The 20900-nt window shown below is 45.3% G+C and overlaps 1 protein-coding gene and 1 non-coding gene across 2 annotated transcripts in view; one reads left to right on the plus strand and one right to left on the minus strand.

Moving 5' to 3' along the window:
* Window positions 1-20900, plus strand: part of LOC126235055 (uncharacterized) — a 671255-nt gene that overhangs the window by 214979 nt on the left and 435376 nt on the right. The window lies entirely within an intron of this gene.
* Window positions 12784-12856, minus strand: Trnaa-agc (transfer RNA alanine (anticodon AGC)). Its single transcript has one exon. It is a non-coding gene; the product is annotated as a tRNA-Ala (tRNA).

Raw genomic sequence — 20900 nt, forward strand, 5'->3', positions numbered from 1 at the left:
GGAAAAGTTCTTTGAAGTTTGGAGAGACAGCAGAGAAAGCATTTTTATTGTAATGTGAGAAAAAAGTGTTGGTTGCAACTCACAGTGTGTTTTCGACGACTGCAGGGCAAAAGTGGAATACACGACTATCGGAAGAATAGGCGCTTTACTGGTTGTGTGTGACAAACTCCGGACAAACTGACAGCCGAGATATGTTTTGTGCAAGCCACAACAAAACTGGTGTTTACAAACTATACTGTGATCCACAGTGTAAACGCGACTTAATTATTAACATGGAAACTCAGTGACCGCATTGTAGCTTCTCGGCTGGTATACACGTATGTAACAGTTTGTCTTGAAATGCATATTTCTTGTACGAAAGCCGGCCGGAGTGGCCGAGCGGTTCTAGACGCTTCAGTCTGGAACCGCGTGACCGCTACGGTCGCAGGTTCGAATCCTGCCTCGGGCATGGATGTGTGTGATGTCCTTAGGTTAGTTAGGTTTAAGTAGTTCTAAGTTCTAGGGGACTGATGACCTCAGATATTAAGTCCCATAGTGCTCAGAGCCATCTTGTACGAACATCACAAAATATCACTGGTAATTATCTTTCTTGTATCATGATTGAAACGGCGATGCATCTGCGGACTGCACGAAATGATTTCCCGGGCTGCCGTTGCTGTCACCTCCCTCGCCTCCCGATTCCAGCTCCTCAGCCAGTGTAGGGCGTGTGCTACGTCGTGTGGCGAATTCATGAAAACGAACTAATTCCGGAATCTAAGTTATTGATATTATCTCTAATGGTGATAATATCAGCATTGTTAGCACCCGTTGTAAGACAGTTGATGTGGTCCAATGTGAGGCTGTGGCAATGATGTGATGGTAACGGTGATCCGAAGCAGACATCGACACTAGGCATAGCTAGGTGTCTCGGACGTTGAAGAAGCAACAGCATTAGGGATAGGGAAAAACGACCAGTTAAACCCTATACCAATATTTTAGTTCAGAGTAATCGGTATTTTTTTTTTTTGGTCGCGGTTGTAACAGATTTTTTTAATTTTTTACTAGTAACCAGCTAAATAACGAGCGTATCAATTTGCAGGAGTGCTGAATTGTTTGGTTTGTAAATAAAACTTTTTGCAGACGAGTAATTTTTATTCGTAAAATTTCCATTGCTTTGAAATATTGTGTTGTTAGAGACAATGCGGAACGCGATCAGTGCTATTTTAATAATCACAGTACGGGAGGGGGGGGGGGGGGGGAGGAGGGCTTTATGCCCACGTTCTGAAAGTTTTGTAATCTAGTCATGACCTATATAAAGTTAAGAGTTTTGACAGAAGTATTTATTGTTTTTAATGTTTTCTTATAGCAGATTCCGTAACTGTTTTGAATTTTTCAGTAAAACGTAACCCAAAAACTAAAGTCTTAGCGTTGAATGTGGCTTTTCGTAACAAATGTCCAGTACATATCTTCGAGTTCAGGACACTTCCACATCTACATATCTTTAAAAAGTATGTTGTGACCAAAACTCAAAGACAGTTATCGAAATATGTATTTTTAAAAGAAATTTGATGGTGATCATAAGGTACCACTCATCATTACGGAAAATCCGTTGGTGTTGTTAAGATTTTGCTGAAGATATTTTCAGGTTTTGCATCCTAGTTATACATCAAAGTCTATTTAATAGTATGTTATTAACAGAAGTTACCAACAGTTACCGAAATTTGTTCGTTTTTAATTTTTTTGAGCTGGGCACAAAGTACCACCTGCCCCTGGTAGTGTGCGTTATGGAAAATGCGTTGGTATTGCCAGGGTTAATAACAACGCCGACACCTAGAAACGAGCGACAAGACAGCGCAGGAGAGCGCAGGACTTGCCCCCACTTGATCTGTACGGTAATTTCCCGCCGTCGTCGTCGGATATTAATTGTGTTGCAGAATGGCACCATGCCTAGTCTGGAAGTATTTTACGAAGTGCGGTAGCAATAAAGTGCAATGCTGTATTTGCTTCAACAGATTAAAAACGGGAGGATGGACAACAAACCTGCGACATCGTATAAGGAGAAAACATGGACAGTGTCCTTCGGAAGAGAAAACAGATCTGACTGATATACCTACAATTTTATTGACTTGCTATAAACTCAACCCTAAATTTTTCTGTTGCTGCAGGGTGAGAAATTGATACCATCCAAAAGTAACGAAACAGGAAAGTTATAAAATGGTTGAAATGGGTCTGAGAACTATGGGACTTAAATCTGAGGTCATCAGTCCCCTAGGACTTAGAACTACTTAAACCTAACTAACCTAAGGACATCACACACGTCCATGCCCGAGGCAGGATTCGAAGTTGCGACCGTAGCAGTCGCGTGGTTCCGGACATGCGCCTAGAACCGCTCGGCCACCGCGGCCAGCGGAAAGTCATGAACTTGTGAGATTTCGTGGAGGTATGTACCGTCTATGTAACTAATTGAAGGCAGTTTGTTTATTGCCATACGCGTTTCGCTTCTTTTATTTGCGAAGCATCATCATGGCGATTTCCAGCGCTGTTAACTCATTCTTGTGGTCCTCCTGGAGACACTGAGAGCGATTTGTTCCACAGGCTCACCGTTGTATGGATCAAGATCTTCTACTCCTTCACCTTCATTAGAACTTTTGAATCACATTTGAAGTCTCTACGTTCATTGCTCGAAATTATACAATTAAAAAAATCTGTTATTTCAGAAACCAAATATTTTGAGCGGTTTTGACAGCCAGGTAAAACTTGAGCAAAAAAAAAAAAGTATAACCGAAAATTGGCTGTTTCAGCTAAAACCGCCCTGAATAAAATCTCGGTTTTCAAGCGGCGTTAATTCGAATAAAATAATCGAGCCTTCGATTACTATGCCCGCCATCGTTTAAACTGCTGACGAAGGTGGCTGAGATTGTAATCGAAAGCTCGCGATTTTTTTCGAATTGACGCCGGTTGAAGACCAAGAAAATTTTATTGAGTCATGCCGCCGCGGAAGACTCCGAAGACAGATATAACCGCCATCCCTGCACAGCATAGCAAGTCGGCAGAAGCTGTGAGAACTCACGAGCACGCTTGGTGCCGGATTCTCCGCACGCCGCTCGCCCCCCTGCGGGCTGCGGGTCCGACACGTTACGGGCTGGGCTGTGCTCCCCCGCGCCGCAGCCGTCGCAGGCAATTGCGCCCCGCGGAATGCCCTGGGCCGGCTGGCCGACCAGCCGCACAGCTTCCTTGTGTAGCGCCGCAGAGGCACGCAATTATCGATTACAGGGCAGCGCGCGGCGGGGCGGGGCGGCTATCAACCCTAGGACCGACCACGCCGCTGCGAGCGCGCCCCTCACCGGCTATCACTCCTCACTTCCGTAGACTCCTCGGTGGCTCGTCTCATCAGCAATGGCCTAGCTGTGCTAAGTTGATAAGCTGAACTTGAACACGCAAGTAATGTCGCGTAATCTACTCGCAGGGCCTGTCTTACACTGCTCCACCGGCTGTACGAAGGGCATTTAAACAGTTTTACCTGTCGCCCCGAAAACATTTACGAGGCGTGTTTTTTAAGTAAGTACCGTTTTAAAATTTAATAAAAGACGTGCTAAGATATCTCAATTTTATTTTTACATGAAAGCCTGTACCCTAATCTACTTTCCTACATAATTTCCGCCAATATTGAGGCACTTCTCATAACGTTGTACCTGTTTTTGAATACCCTCCTCATAGAAGGACTTGTTAACCACTGCATCCCCACTGTTTTCACTTCGTCATCGTCTTGGAGACGCTGACCGCCCAGGTGTTTTTTCAAGTGCAGGAACAGATGGTAGTCACTGGGCGCAAGATCGGGGCTGTACGGAGAATGATCTAGAGTTTCTCATCGAAAAGATGTCATGAGATCTTTGGTCTGATTCGCCACATGCGGAGGGACATTGTCTCGCCCCAAACGATGCCCTTGCTCAACTTCCATGGACTGTTGCTTTGATTCTGGTGTGACGTAGGCCACCCATGTTTCACCGCCCATAACAATTTGGCTTAAGAAATCATCACCGTCGTTGTGGTACCGCTCAAGGAAAGTCAATGCACTGTCTAAACGTTGGGTTTTGTGCACATATGTCAGCATTTTCGGTACCCAACGTGCTTACAATTTTCGGTAATTCAAGTGCTTGGTCACAGTGCCATACAAAACACTACGAGAAACATTAGGAAAGTCATCCCGCTAGGAGGAAATCGTAAAGTGTCTGTTTTCTCTCACCTTATTGTCCACTTCCTGCACCAAACTTCCATTAACGACCGAAGGACGCCCACTCCGTTGGTCATCATGCACATTTGTGCGGCCATATTTAAATGCTCTCACCCAGTTTCTTACCATTCCATCACTCATAATGTTTTATCCGTAAACTGCACAGATCTCACGATGAATATCGATCGCTTGTGGCCTTTACCACTAAGAAATCTTATAACAGCCCATACTTCACAGTCGGCGGGACTCATGATTATCGAAGGCATCTTAAACACTCATTGTCAGTACACAACGTAAACAAGGAAGAATCAGACTGTAATGGCGTCAGTGCGTAGATAAGGTACAGGCTTTCATGTAAAAATTAAATTATTCAGATATCTTCGCACGTCTTTTTTTTTTAATTTGAAAATGGTACTTACTTAAAAGACACGCCTTGTAAATCTCCATGCCACAATACGGTAGCACACCGCTACAATAGCCAAAACAAAATTGCGCTGTTCATTGATCTACATCTAAGACGGGCGATCTGTAGGTAATATGAGGCACTTTTCTTTCTCGGCCAATTTAGGTTGAAAAAAATGCGGAATTTGTTGTGCAGCATCGTGCAATAGTCCCGCTTCAGCACAAATAGTTTCATGAAGTTCCGATAGGTGGCTGCACTACACTTACCTTTCAGAACGGCATTTGTAGCGTAGGTGCGTTCCAAGTAGAGAGTTTCTTTTGTGGAAAACCAGAGCATCGCAGATATTCATAGACGCTTGCAGAACGTCTATGGAGGCCTGGCGGTGCACAAAAGCACGGCGAGTAGTTGGGCAAGACGTCTGTTATCACCACAGCAAGGTCGCGCTCACCTGTCCGATCTCCCGGATGCCAGCCGACCGCACATAGCTGTGAATCCTGCAATGTTGAAACGTGCGGATATTCTCATTCGAAGTGATGGGCGGATCACAATCAAACTTATGGCTCCACAACCAAATGTCTCTGTTGGTAGTGCTGACACAGCCATCTACCAGTTGGGGTACTGAAAAGGTGTGTGCCTGCTGGCTTCCTCGCCGCCTAACAGAAGACCATAAACAGCATCGAAGAACCATCTGTGCGGAATCGCTTGCGCGTTACGAGGTTGATTGTGATGTTTTTTTGTCCAACATCGTCGCAGGTGATGAAACATGGGTTCATCACTTCCAACCAGAAACGAAACGGCTGTCCATGGAGTGGGGCCACACCACCTCCCTCCTGCGAATAAAAGGTTCAAAGCTAAACTCTCAGTTGGTAAAGTCATGGCGACGGTCTCCTGGGACTCTGAAAAAGGTTATTTCGTTTGATCTTCTCCCTCACGCTGTAACAACCTGAAGTGTATTGTGCTATCCTCAGGAAACTGAAGAAACGACTCCAGCGTGTTCGGCGCCACAAAAAAGCAAACAAACTTCTCCAAGACAACGCGAAGCCTCACACAAGTCTGCACACCCGACAGGACCCCACAAAACTTCATTTTCCTCATCCATCTCGCATCTTCTGACCTCCATCTGTTTGGCCCAATGAAGGATCCACTTTGCGGGAAGCAGTCCGTGAACAACGGGGAGGTTAGTGATGCAGCAAAACGTAGGCTCCGATGTCAACCAGTGGAGTGGTACCAAGGGTGCATGCAGGCCCTCCCAGTAAGATGGCGTAAGGCCGCAGGATTGAACAGAGAATACGCTGCAAAAATACGGTTTTGGAACAACAAGAGTGGCGAATAATGTGGTGCACTGGAATCCTGAATAAAAGCAACCTGCTTTCACCAAAAAATGAATTGCATTACTTATCGAACGCCCCTCGTACGTGATCACCCTGCAATTCACACGTAAGTACCTGGCAGACGGTTCATCTAACTACTTTCACACTATCTCTCTGCCATTCCACTCTCGATTAGCGCGCGGAGAAAACGAAGAGACAAATCTTTCCGTGATAGTTCTGATTTCTCTATTTTATTACGATGATCATTTCTCCCTGTGAATAAGGGTCAGTCAAATAAAATCGGATCAAATGAAAAAAAGTGGAAAAAATGTTTAGTATCTCAAAAGTAATCTCCGTACTCTCGTTACATTTATCTCATAGTGAGAGAAGACAAGACGGTCAGTGCCTCCATGCAAAAATATTTGCGGATGCGGACGTAGCCATGATTGTATCCAGGCGTACACGTCTTCGTCCGAAGCTAACCGACTTCCACAAAAGTCTCTTTCGGAGCTCCAAAAATATGGGAAGTGGTTGGGAGCAGATCTCGACTGTATGGAGGATTTGTAAAGGCTTTCGAGCGAATCTTCTGCAGTATATTCGACACAACCTTGACAGCATGTACGCGGGCACCGTCCTGCAACAGAATGATAGCGGCCGTCAACATTCCTGGGCGTTTGGACTTGATGGCGCACTTCAATATTTGCAAAGTATCCACATAACGCTCGGCGTTAATTGTGGCACCAGGTTTCAGAAAGCAATTGAGCAGCAGGCCCTTGCAGTCAGAGAAAGAGGTCATCTTTGATTTTACGGAGCTGTCGTGCCGGTTTCTACTATACCGCGGAAGTTTCACTGGGAAGCCCTTACACATACTCCATACAGCTTCTCTCTCTCTCTTATATATATCTGCGATTTGCATATTTTTGTAGCCCTAAAGCACAACATTCGTGGCCGTCGATCTGCTTCTGATGAAGAAGGCTCGCCTTGATACAATCATACACTCCTGGAAATGGAAAAAAGAACACATTGACACCGGTGTGTCAGACCCACCATACTTGCTCCGGACACTGCGAGAGGGCTGTACAAGCAATGATCACACGCACGGCACAGCGGACACACCAGGAACCGCGGTGTTGGCCGTCGAATGGCGCTAGCTGCGCAGCATTTGTGCACCGCCGCCGTCAGTGTCAGCCAGTTTGCCGTAGCATACGGAGCTCCATCGCAGTCTTTAACACTGGTAGCATGCCGCGACAGCGTGGACGTGAACCGTATGTGCAGTTGACGGACTTTGAGCGAGGGCGTATAGTGGGCATGCGGGAGGCCGGGTGGACGTACCGCCGAATTGCTCAACACGTGGGGCGTGAGGTCTCCACAGTACATCGATGTTGTCGCCAGTCGTCGGCGGAAGGTGCACGTGCCTGTCGACCTGGGACCGGACCGCAGCGACGCACGGATGCACGCCAAGACCGTAGGATCCTACGCAATGCCGTAGGGGAAAGCACCGCCACTTCCCAGCAAATTAGGGACACTGTTGCTCCTGGGGTATCGGCGAGGACCATTCGCAACCGTCTCCATGAAGCTGGGCTACGGTCCCGCACACCGTTAGGCCGTCTTCCGCTCATGCCCCAACATCGTGCAGCCCGCCTCCAGTGGTGTCGCGACAGGCGTGAATGGAGGGACGAATGGAGACGTGTCGTCTTCAGCGATGAGAGTCGCTTCTGCCTTGGTGCCACTGATGGTCGTATGCGTGTTTGGCGCCGTGCAGGTGAGCGCCACAATCAGGACTGCATACGACCGAGGCACACAGGGCCAACACCCGGCATCATGGTGTGGGGAGCGATCTCCTACACTGGCCGTACACCACTGGTGATCGTCGAGGGGACACTGAATAGTGCACGGTACATCCAAACCGTCATCGAACCCATCGTTCTACCATTCCTAGACCGGCAAGGGAACTTGCTGTTCCAACAGGACAATGCACGTCCGCATGTATCCCGTGCCACCCAACGTGCTCTAGAAGGTGTAAGTCAACTACCCTGGCCAGCAAGATCTCCGGATCTGTTCCCCATTGAGCATGTTTGGGACTGGATGAAGCGTCGTCTCACGCGGTCTGCACGTCCAGCACGAACGCTGGTCCAACTGAGGCGCCAGGTGGAAATAGCATGGCAAGCCGTTCCACAGGAGTACATCCAGCATCTCTACGATCGTCTCCACGGGAGAATAGCAGCCTGCATTGCTGCGAAAGGTGGATATACACTGTACTAGTGCCGACATTGTGCATGCTCTGTTGCCTGTGTCTATGTGCCTGTGGTTCTGTCAGTGTGATCATGTGATGTATCTGACCCCAGGAATGTGTCAATAAAGTTTCCCATTCCTGGGACAATGAATTCACTGTGTTCTTATTTCAATTTCCAGGAGTGTATTTACATAGACAACCGCAAACATTTTTCCATTAAGATATTGACCGTCTTGTCTCACACCGAGCTAAATGTATCAACAGTTACGTAGATTGCTTTTCAAATAATAAAGATTTTACTTACTTTTTTTCTTCTGTCTCGTTTTAATTTGACTGTCCCATAGTAGGCGCAAGTCCAAAGAATGTCTTCGCATTCAGAGGAAAAGTTAGTGAATGAAATTCCGTGTAACGGTCTCGCCGCAACGAAAAACGCTTTTTTAAAATCATTGGCAGTCCAACACGAGTATCATCGATGACATTCATTCCCCTATTTCTCATCAGTGCAAAACGAGCTCCTCTTCTTTCAGTTTTCCCATGTCCTCCATCAATCCTCTCTGTGGTATCCCATAGTGCACAGCAATACTCCAGCAGAGAGTTGGTACAAGTAGTCTTCTAAGAGTTTTCTCACATAAAACGCAGTCTTTGGTTCGCCTTACAACATTGTGTGTGTGATCGATCCAATGTAAATTGTTCGTAATTGTCATCCCAAGGTATTTACTTGACTTGACAACCTTTAGATTTGTGCGGTATATCGTGTAACCGACTTTTACTGGATTTCTTTTAGTAGTAACATGAATGACCTGACATGTCTAAATCATTTTTTGTTTGTTTTGATCTTTTGATTACTTAAGCAGACAGCAACATCTGCAAACAATCTAAGGGGGCTGCTCAGACAGTCTCCTAAGTCGTTTATGCGGATTAGGAACAGCAGAAGGCCTATAACACTTCCTTGGGGAATTCCAGATCTTTCTATTTTGCTCAGCGCCTCTCTGTCAATTAGTATGAACAGCAACCTTTGTGACAGGATATCACGAATCCAGTCGCAGAACTGAGAAGATAATCTATAGGCGCGCAATTAGATGTAAACGGTATCAAAAGCCTTCTGGAAATCTAGATATGTAGAATCCGTTTGAGGTACCATGTCGATGAAATTCATTTCGAGAATAAGTAGCTGGTTGATAAATTTGAGTGTCCTTCGGTAGTACGTTTTCTGCATTTAAAGGGGAAGATTGCCACAGCAGTCCACAGTCATGTGAAAAAGTGGTTAGGTAGCGGAAACACCTCCAGTATGGCGAAAGAATGGCGAAGAACGAAGGGGCATACATATCTCTGTGAAGAGCCGCGAATCACAAGATAAGTGGATGGCCTGGTGGTGGAAGATCGGTGTGCTAAGATTGAGACATTAGGGGAAAAAGAGAGAGTCAGTCCTGGGTCACTTTTCGGCATCTTGCACAACACACATGGAAAAGTAGATTCGGTCAGCCCATGCATCCAGCTCTCTCGTTTCCGCGACGTCGTCAGCATAACTCACAGCTGGACTGAAGAGCTCATGAGCGAGGAGATTCGATCGACACTGGCGAAGTGTGGTGATGATTGCCTTTCAATAAAAACTGCACCCACGATAATTACACGTTTAATGAATACAGTATTTCCTCATAATATTTTGATCTTTGCATTTACTTCCCGTCTTTAGCATTACACTTTTCGTACGTTGAGCCTGTGTCAAGAAGAAAAATTTTTGTCTGTTTTAACCGTACACAATTTAAGAAATTGTTTCATGACTCTTCACTGAATATTCTTTACGATGTGCCCTACGAGTAAGGCTTTGCATACCTCTCTATGGCATTGAGCGTAACCCACAGGACTACAAGTATCGCTTTCAGTTTGTATCTGGAATTGAAAATATTATAAATATACATTTGCTTTATCGAATACAGTCCCTTGTCTCGTTCTCTTACCACTTCAAAGTCATGAAGCATTTTTTTTTTTCGAAATCTGAGGGCAAGCAAAAAACAAAGATATTATTATGCTGATTATTCCCGTGATGATTACAAGCTGAAACATGGCGGAAAATTACTTCGGTAAGTAAGAAATATTATTGAAATTTTTCCATGCAATCAAACGAAACCTTTTTTCTAAATCTGTTATTGTCATTTATTTTAAGTTCTAGTTTCCCTCTTTGGGGGGGGGGGGGGTCTGTCGATATCCGCGACCGTTGGTAATGGAGTTTTTTTGCTTTATATTTAAACTACATAAGACTATGAGCGAAAGAAATTCATCAGTTACATAATTTTAGCCTGTTGCTGTTCAGAAACTATAAGATGGGTGAAAATAAACTTAGGCACTCTCATTTCAAATAGTTGTATGGTGAACAAGGAAAACTTCAGGAAAATCGGATACATTGGTTTGGGAACCTCTTTAGTCTAACCTTAAATGACGGAAATTACTGATAAAATTAACCAACTAGTTGCAAAACTTATATTTAAATGTCAAACGTTGTTTAAAATGATAAAATATTGGTTTGCTATATTTGGAGATGGGACCAATCATACATCCTTCTCCGGGCCCAATCCTGGCTCTCAGCAGCCGTGAAGGTAACCGCTGAATAAGGAAACTGGAGCATTACAAGATTTAAACGCTGAGATGGTGAACGCTGCTCCCATATTCATGTGCTGCCCTCTAGCAGCCATGTCATCTGCTCTCCGTTCAGAGAAGGCCCATATCCTGTGCAGCTGATGTTCAGTTATGTGGTTTATTTCGCGCGAGATGGTGTTATGCGGCTGACGGTGAAGTAGTTACTGATCGCACCAGTTATTGTCGTACCGTCCGTAGACAGCGAACTTGGTCTGTCACTGTCAGTGGTGTAACTTTGTACAACTCTAATATCTTTAAAATTTCCTACCCTCTACTAAGGTAATTCGTTGGAATGGCGTGGAATGGGAAGGAAAATTGTTGTCGTTAAGCAAGTTATGCTGTGAAATCAGATAAACAGCGAGGTATATCTACGGCCGTTTGTATTTCCATGAATTCCTTGCGTTGACAAGTCAATATCCCTACAAACTCATAGCGCTTTCCTGTTCCACGAGATCGTGCAGAAATTTTTCCAACTGCTAGCAGGCAGCTACTGTCCGCTGCGTGTCTGATTTTTCGTCCCTTTTTAAAAAAAAGGTGGAAAAAATCCAAGAGGAATGCGACCTTGCTTCCTGCTACTGCCACTGGTCAGCTGCGTCGGCCTTCGAACAATTTTTTCCTCACTTTCGGGGGGGTCTTCGTATCTTATTTATCTCTCCACCGCGCAGTGTGTAACTACCGTCAAGTTGTCGACGTAAATTGACAACACAAACCTCTGCATGGTCTGATTGGTTTCAGAACCTGGGTGAAGTGAGAGGGAAATTAATTAGGGACGCTGGAGACTGTACTCTGCCCTCTTCGAAGAGCTTCGTCCATGCCAGCTACACTCCGGGCATTGACATTTGAGACCTTGGTGCGATAAGCATAGAGTTTACTGTTGCGGAGCTGCAAAAGTCGCCACCCTCTTAAGTCAAAACAGTATATTGTATACTGCACATTTGCCTACTTGCTTATAAAAACTGTACATCCAGACGATCTGTATATGCACCACAGCACGTTACAGTGAGAATTGTGCGTCTCCAAATCGTCCTTGAAGCATTGTGGAGCATCTCAGGAGTTACATTTCGAAAGGCTTCTTCGATACTTTAGCCGATATTTAGCCATATGGGATTGATAATTCCCCGTAATTAGTGTCTGTCTTGGTAAGGACTGGGATTCGTGTTCGCCATTTCAGTGGGGCTGGAGATGCTGAACCACGCCAAGTTCAGTGGCCTCGGCACCCGAATTGTAATGTGTGCTGCAGCTCCGTCCTACTGTGACCGCACGTGATCCACGAGCCCCTTGTCTTCGAGCGACTTGTCAACCACGTTTGCATAATGAACAGATAAGAATTTCAATTCACGCACCATTAAAATAACGCCCTAACAGGTATGGTCACGAGATCCCGGCCCATATCGTAACATGAGGCCTGTTTCTTTCCAACTCTTGCACATAACGGGAATTCCCATAAGACCAGAAAATACTGTCGGCCTATGTGAACTGCGATATATCGCACATTCATTAGGGAATAACACTCTTAAACGGTTGGATGTTGGATGATCGGTTGATTTGGGGGAAGGGATCAAACAGCAAGGTCATCGTTGTTGGGGAGTATGGGGAAGGAAGTCGGTCGTGCCCTTTCAAAGGAACCATCCCGGCATTTGCCTGAAGCGATTTAGGGAAATCACGGAAAATCTAAATGAGGATGGCCGGACGCCGGTTTGAACCGTCGTCCTCCCGAAAGTGCGTTCTTTGTGCTAAGCAATGCGCCACCTCGCTCGGTCACTCTTGAACGAGACACGCCAGTTGGGAATCGTGCTAACAAAGTACGGCAGGCTGCAATCCGTTGCTTCATGTCGTTGTCAGATAATTCATTCACAGACACCGGACTAAATTCTCTCCCTTTCAAGTTTTTTGATGTAGTCATGCGTTATAATTATACGTTTCCCTGAGACATTTAAGTCTCTTTTTACTATCTACGATAATGATCGAAGCAGACGACACGAATTAAAATTTGTGCTGCGGCCGGGACTCGAACACGGGTCTCCTTGCTTGCTAGGCAGAAATGCTAACCATTACACTACCACAGCACAATGGTCAACATTCCTGCACGAACTACCTAAGCTGAGTGCCCTCCCCAACACAAACTTCATTTTTCTCTTACATATTGTCACTACTGCCAGGGCTCTCCGATATTGGCAAGCACCCCAGCATTGGACGTAATGGGTCGTCCTTGTACCATTGGTGATCTTATAGATCTTATAATTAAATGTTTCCCTGAGACATATATATGGCTCTGAGCACTATGGGACTCAACTGCTGAGGTCATAAGTCCCCTAGAACTTAGAACTACTTAAACCTAACTAACCTAAGGACAACACACACATCCATGCCCGAGGCAGGATTCGAACCTGCGACCGTAGCGGTCGCGCGGTTCCAGACTGTAGCGCCAGAACCGCTCGGCCACCAGCGGCCGGCTCCCTGAGACATTAAAGTTTCTTTTTATTATGTACGATAATGATTTAATTATAAGGTCATCAATGGTACAAGGACGATGTTGACCATTGCGCTGTCGTAGTGTAATTGTTAGCATTTCTGCCTACAAGCAAGAAGACCCGTGTTCGAGTCCCGGCCGCAGCACAAATTTTAATTCATTTCGTCTGCTTCGATCATTATCGTGGTCATGCGTTGTTGACCACGGTGCTTTTGAAGTTCAACTGCTGTTTGGCGAATGGATTTCATAGGAGGCTGCCGAACCGATGGAGCGATGGTGCCACAAGTTTGCTCTCGCTTTTCTTACGTCCGCTTCGGGGCCTGTCTTTGACATTGCTTTAAACAAAAGTGCCTTTCCCCCAATTAAGCAGTGTTGCTTTACGGGGCAGCGCCTAGGCAAAGCACTCTGTAAACACACTCAGGAACATTGCCAACGATACAATACTGCAACACTACTTGTAGTCAGCTTCAAAGCAGAAGTAGCAATAAAATGTTTCCACAGTTGTACGGCATCGAGAGGGGTTCAGGGGCTTCTCGAACACTCTGTATATGAAACGTATGGTGAGTCGTCGCGAATGTGTTGTGCTTCCAAGAGGCGTAATGCGCCTCCAACACGTTCCGGTCGTCGGCAGTGTCGTTACCGGTCACGCTAATGGCGCGACGGCCATATTGGTACTGAACGGTAAATTGATCACCCCAAAAGTAGCTCGAGTCTATAATCACCGTCGAAGCCAGCGCTGCGGCAGCAAAGTTGGCAGTGCTAACGGCACATTCAAGAAAATTTAATACCATTCGAAATGTCGCGGTTACACTGCGAATGTACACGGCAAAAAGAGCCGGGAAGATTTTACTGCACTGACGCGCCGCGGAAACATTCATTTGCATAACACTTAGTACTCTCACTAAGACTGAACATTACGTACATTAGATTACGAAAGCTGAACAACATGCACGGGGCATAATTGTTGCGACATTGTCGCGAAACGTACTGTTTGCAGGGAACCGCTCTAAGCTGCCGTAGAGTGTTGTTTTTGAAGTCTCACTTTTCTACGAGAGTTATTTTAAAAATCTATTATGTCTTTAAGCACGTAAAATATCTGCTCTTAACTTTAATTTTCCGACATGGAAACTAACTAGATTTCCGCTTTCGGGAAACAGCTTTAAAGAAATCACCTCATGCGTCGAAAACTATTGAACTTACTGAAATACTTTTTCTTCTTGGTGATGGCTAAAATATCTCGCTTGGCAATGCATCATTACAAATTTCTACATCTACATTTACATTCATACTCCGCAAGCCACCCAACGGTGTGTGGCGGAGGGCACTTTACGTGCCACTGTCATTACCTCCCTTTCCTGTTCCAGTCCCGTATGGTTCGCGGGAAGAACGACTGTCTGAAAGCCTCCGTGCGCGCTCTGATCTCTCTAATTTTACATTCGTGATCTCCTCGGGAGGTATAAGTAGGGGGAAGCAATATACTCGATACCTCGTCCAGAAACGCACCCTCTCGAAACCTGGCGAGCAAGCTACACCGCGATGCAGAGCGCCTCTCTTCCAGAGTCTGCCACTTGAGTTTGCTAAACATCTCCGTAACGCTATCACGGTTACCAAATAACCCTGTGACGAAACGCGCCGCTCTTCTTTGGATCTTCTCTATCTCCTCCGTCAACCCGATCTGGTACGGATCCCACACTGATGAGCAATATTCAAGTATAGGTCGAACGAGTGTTTTGTAAGCCACCTCATTTGTTGATGGACTACATTTTCTAAGCACTCTCCCAATGAATCTCAACCTGGCACCCGCCTTACCAACAATTAATTTTATATGATCATTCCACTTCAAATCGTTCCGCACGCATACTCCCAGATATTTTACAAAAGTAACTGCTACCAGTGTTTGTTCCGCTATCATATAATCATACAATAAAGGATCCTTCTTTCTATGTATTCGCAATACATTACATTTGTCTATGTTAAGGGACAGTTGCCACTCCCTGCACCAAGTGCCTATCCGCTGCAGATCTTCCTGCATTTCGCTACAATTTTCTAATGCTGCAACTTCTCTGTATACTACAGCATCATCCGCGAAAAGCCGCATGGAACTTCCGACACTATCTACTAGGTCATTTATATATATTGTGAAAAGCAATGGTCCCATAACACTCCCCTGTGGCACGCCATAGGTTACTTTAACGTCTGTAGATGTCTCTCCATTGATAACAACATGCTGTGTTCTGTTTGCTAAAAACTCTTCAATCCAGCCACACAGCTGGTCTGATATTCCGTAGGCTCTTACTTTGTTTATCAGGCGACAATGCGGAACTGTATCGAACGCCTTCCGGAAGGCAAGAAAAATAGCATCTACCTGGGAGCCTGTATCTAATATTTTCTGGGTCTCATGAACAAATAACGCGAGTTGGGTCTCACACGATCGCTGTTTCCGGAATCCATGTTGATTCCTACATAGTAGATTCTGGGTTTCCAAAAACGACATGATACTCGAGCAAAAAACATGTTCTAAAATTCTACAACAGATCGACGTCAGAGATATAGGTCTATAGTTTTGCGCATCTGCTCGACGACCCTTCTTGAAGACTGGGACTACCTGTGCTCTTTTCCAATCATTTGGAACCCTCCGTTCCTCTAGAGACTTGCGGTACACGGCTGTTAGAAGGGGGTATTGTACTGCGTTTCGTTTTGTAAAAGCTTCTAAAAAAGACGTTCTTTTTTCAGTTTTGTCGTTATTTAACTCTTAGAACTTAAAGTTTAATAGCCGCCCGGATAGACGTCCGTCTTAAGAGCCACTTCCGAGTAGGGAAGGTGCGCCAGCCCCAGAACGAAACCGTCCGGCGAATCAACGACGAGGGTCGGTGTGCCGGCCAGCTTGGATGTGGGTTTTAGGCAGTTTCTCACATCCCACAGGGTGAGTACTGGGCTGGTACCGAAGTCTCGCCTCAGTTACACGATTAGGAAACTTTTAGAAAAACTTTCGCCAACTTTCACATGAAACGCTTAGAAAAACCCCCTCTAACTTTCACGTGAATAAAACTATGCACAGACAGCTGGAGTACACGCATCACATATTCCGTCCTGGGGTGAGGGGGGGGGGGGGGAGCAGGAGAGACAGAAAAGGCATCCAACCACTCCTTAAATTAACTATGCCAAAACCGTTCATAATCACGCCGACGCTGCGCCGCTGCGAGACAAAGGCACAAGAAAAATCTGTCTCCCACAAATAACTCATTCTGAAATTCACGTACGATATAAATGTCTACAGAGTCTCTCCTAAGCCCCTCCTCCGACTAGTTTCGTCACATAAGACACAAAAATAAACGTTAGACAAATCTCCTTCTGCAACGGCTTACTGATACCTGGCAAGCACAACGCTTTGCTCACCGAAGTAGCAACACAGTAGGAACACGCGCAATGCAAGGCTCGTACTACTAAATGGGGAAGCTTTCCATCAGCATTTCAACAGAATTCGTCACGCTATGCAGACTATGCATTGGTCACACTAGGCTCACCAACGATTTTATCATTTAACAAGAAAATCCACCTCGAGTGAATGCAGTCGTCTTTATACTTGTCTGATGTAGAAGGAATTAAATTGTCAGGCAACCCCTGCTTCACAGGAGGGAAAGGGGCTAATAGAATAAACTTCAGCGTACCCTGTAGTTCTATGTTGATGTTGGGGATGTATGCTGAGGGTGAGCTACTTCCCAAATCTTCAGCTTGGAGCATCCACGAGTTGATTCTACCTCCTTTCCCAAATCTCTTAGTGCCCCCTTTTCATCACGACTACCAGTCATCAGCTACTCCCTGAAGTGAGGCTTAGGTGCGTACGGAACGAGTCTTTCGCCACAGATCCAGCTCACAGAGGTCTACAGCAACGTCCTAACTAGAAAAGGGCATCAGAATCCCAGATGTTCTTGTTGCATTACTCATTGAGCCTACTTCGGTATCGTGCTGGCATAGTTACCTCTAATACGGAAAACAGCCACTGTTCTTCCTCCGCATCATAGGTGTCAGCTGAGGATTGCTCGGCCCGAGGGACTGTGCGTCCCGTAAAACAAAGGTCACCATCTTTCTGTATGCGAAAGAGAAAGGGAGGACTTAGGAGAGGGATCTCACGTAATCACAGGCCAAATTTTGAGAAACAAAGTGGGAGAAACTGAGAAGCATGTGGCATTTGAAAGCCTAGTGGAGTGTCAATTGCGAAAGGAAGGGTGGGTGAAGTTCAGAACCCCACCAACGGTGTAGACAGCAAAGTTCAAGCAGTAGGACAGGTAGACGTAGATGTGAGAATAAATCTTGATGTGGTCATCTTCAGTGCCATCCAAGCATTCGCCGTAAATAGTTCAGGGAAACCACTAAAAACCAAAAGCAGAAAGGGCGAGCGAGAACTTGTGAATCCCCACCACGTTTACAATTCGATTCTGTGCAGAACAACTGGATCACAGAATGAGCGTATTTCATATCAGCTGATAAATCAGTAATAATTTGACTGATTGATTTGTGGGTTGAATGCGGTGGCTCGTTACAGAGTGGTTGCATGTATTTTAATTTCTTGCCATTTATCTTTGTATCTGTATCTCATTGAAAATATGTGCACATCACTTCAGATGCTGACGTTATGAGCAGTGCCTCTTGTTTGGAAATAAACTTCTTCCATTTACCCACGGTACCTGTTCTTGACAACAGTAATACACATTTTACTATTAGTCCCCCACTTTGCACTTAATATTGCTCGGTTGTGTCACAGTTTTTCAGCAGTGATAGGTACGTTGGTAGGGATCCATGGCAATAGGGATATTGTTTACTGATGGAGTTGGCTCATATCCATCTCGTTTCCGCTTTCATTCACTGAGTGCAGTGGAAGAGCAACAACATCACAGTTCTTTTGAAAATGAAGGTTGTTTCATTATTTTGGGTTTTGTGTTGTACGTGTGGTGATTGCATATTACAGGCTTCTCCACTGTTTTGAAGGCATTTTTACAGTAACAAATGTAATTGGTGTAACAATCCGAATAAATGATAATTACTGTAGAATGCTACTCTGTAACGAACCAACAGAGAACACAAGCTTTTCACGCCAAAATCCTCTGAAAATATCCCCGAAGACTTTCGAAATTTTGTCGGTAGATTTTTGGGTTCACGCGGCATTTCTGTATAGTACGCACATTCCCTATTACAGTGTATCTACATCGTCCGTCCAAAAGGTTCCGAGACTGATTTTATTCCTGGCGTATAATCGACTTCAGCGCAGTAACTACGGTGTAGCTTCAACTGACAACTGTAAGCAACAGTCGTGAATTCGACCAGTCACTTATGAGGAGGCAGTGTTAAGTAATGGACGTGCGACCTTAATATATTAGCGTAGTTGTGTCTCAAATCGCAATTTAGTGACATCTTTAAAACAAGTGTTCAAGACATTCTCCAGTCTGTTTTGAAGAAGAGAAAAGTGTACGCAAAGTTCGTCCCGCACACCTTGACTCCCGATCAGAAGCAACGTCGCATGGACGCCATCCACGTCGTGACTGAAATGCATAAAGTGGGCAATTCTTTTCTGGAAAAATCACTACATGTGACGACAAAATGCGACACAGTTCAGAAATATAGCTGAAGGATCAACTCTTTGGCCACATACCTGACTTTCAAGACAGTCTGATGCGCGAGTTGATCATCCCAAAGGAGGACTTTGAACATACACGTTGTGGTAACTACCACTTGTAGAAACAAGCTCGATTCTCTCAAAACGGAATGTGCGTCAAGTAGGGTCCGCCTCTACTTGATTACGATGAAGGCTTACTAGGGATGATGCTGGCATCATAAATACGCGGCCTTCTGCGAGTGAATCATTCCAATCATTCCATCGATCTCTGAGTGTTTAGCGAGACAGAAAAAAGGCGCCTTCCTGTACTTAGATTATAAACGGTGGAACCGTAGAACCAATTGAGTCGTAATACATGATGCTCAGCAAAGCTGTATCTGAGGTAAGCAGTAATGTAGCTTCACTTACGTCCTAGACGGCTGGTGCGTGACGCTCTGAGGGCGTTGTAAGGCTTTAATTTTGGTGAAGCCCCTTTCCGTGAGAGTGAAGCCTTCAAGAGAGCTCATCGAAGCTGTGCGAAGCCTCAGAGTTCAAGGCTACTCTTCAATTCTGGTCGCCTGTAATTAACAGTCGCCGCTACTGGTACAGCTACCGTGGCAAAAACTGTGCAACGCTCTTTACGTAACGCTTTCCTAGAAGGCGGTTCTTGCAACGCCCGCAGGCTGCTCCTGCGCTGCATCCTCTTGCAGCTGCGACCGCTCAGCCATGTTTACCCCTGCAGGTGTCTGGTCGCGAGCTGAGTCTTCCCACTAAGGCATAAGCTCCGTATAGGCTGCAGTCGTTGTGGCTGTCTCCTGATGCCGATGATTTTCCTATGCCTCACGTTAGAAAACTATACCGTTATGAAATAAAACCAAAATTCGTATTAAATAAAGTTCTGTCTTTAGCTTCTAAGTAATGTCATGATTCTCGCGTTACAGGATACCGGCCTACAGCCAGGGCTGAAAGGTGGTGGGCCGCCACCTTATAGTATCCCAGAACACCTATTTTTCTTTTGGTATTGTGTCCCCTTAGATGGTTGCTTTCACTACAGCTGTGGATCCATCTCTTCCAGGTTTTGTAGGATGTCCTTCCCTGTTTTTCATCGGAGTTGGCTTCCCTAAGCCTAGGTGCCGCCCCCCCCCCCCTCCTCTGCCCCCTTACTTTGTGGATTGCTACTCGCCTGACTCCTCCCTAAGAGACCTGTCCGGCTTGGGTGGCCTGTGACAGGAGCTTAACCTGCCGCTAGCACAGCTCTCCTGGTCCTAGCAGGATGCACAAACCTCACCGCCGACGGCAAGGCAGAGATACTCCTACTAAAGATATATAAGGATATGGCTATACCAGCACTGCTCCACAAATGCGAAAACTAGACTCTTAAGAAGAGATGTGAAAAGAGAATAGAAGCACGTGATATGAATTTTCTTAGATACGTGGCTGGATATTCTTTGTTGGATGAAAAGAGAAATGATGGCACCCAGGCGGAATTGAATATGCAAAACGTAATTCTCATAATAAAACAATATCAATTAAAAATATGGCATTTCAGTCTTTGATCGCTATTTTTTATTTTCAATGACCGGTTTCAGGCTAGCTGCCCAGCTTCAGATCTGTTAGACAAAGTAACAGATCTGAAGATGGGCAGCTAGCCTGAAACCGGTCATTGAAAATAAAAAAATAGCGATCAAAGACTGAAATGCCATATTTTTATTTAAAGAACGATCGCGACAATCCCATTACGACAATTAGGTCTAGTTTTAATATCAATTAAGATGGAAAGAACATGTAGACCGTAAGCCATATCCAAGAAAAGCCATAAAATAAAATAAACGAAAAGGTAGAAGATCTTTCTGGAGACCGATGAAAAGATGGCTTGACTAGTTTCGAAGGAGACAGAAGAGACCAAAAGTTCCAGTCATGGATGCTGATGTAGAAGCTTCTGTCACCATTTTTGTTGCATGTCACTGAACGCTGCAAGTGTGTATTAGCTTCGTCAGACGGCGTCCATCCACCCCAAACTTGAAACAGACGTAACAGCCAAATTCTGTCG

The sequence above is a fragment of the Schistocerca nitens genome, chromosome 2, assembly GCF_023898315.1.
Source record: "Schistocerca nitens isolate TAMUIC-IGC-003100 chromosome 2, iqSchNite1.1, whole genome shotgun sequence".
Lineage (NCBI taxonomy): Eukaryota > Metazoa > Arthropoda > Insecta > Orthoptera > Acrididae > Schistocerca > Schistocerca nitens.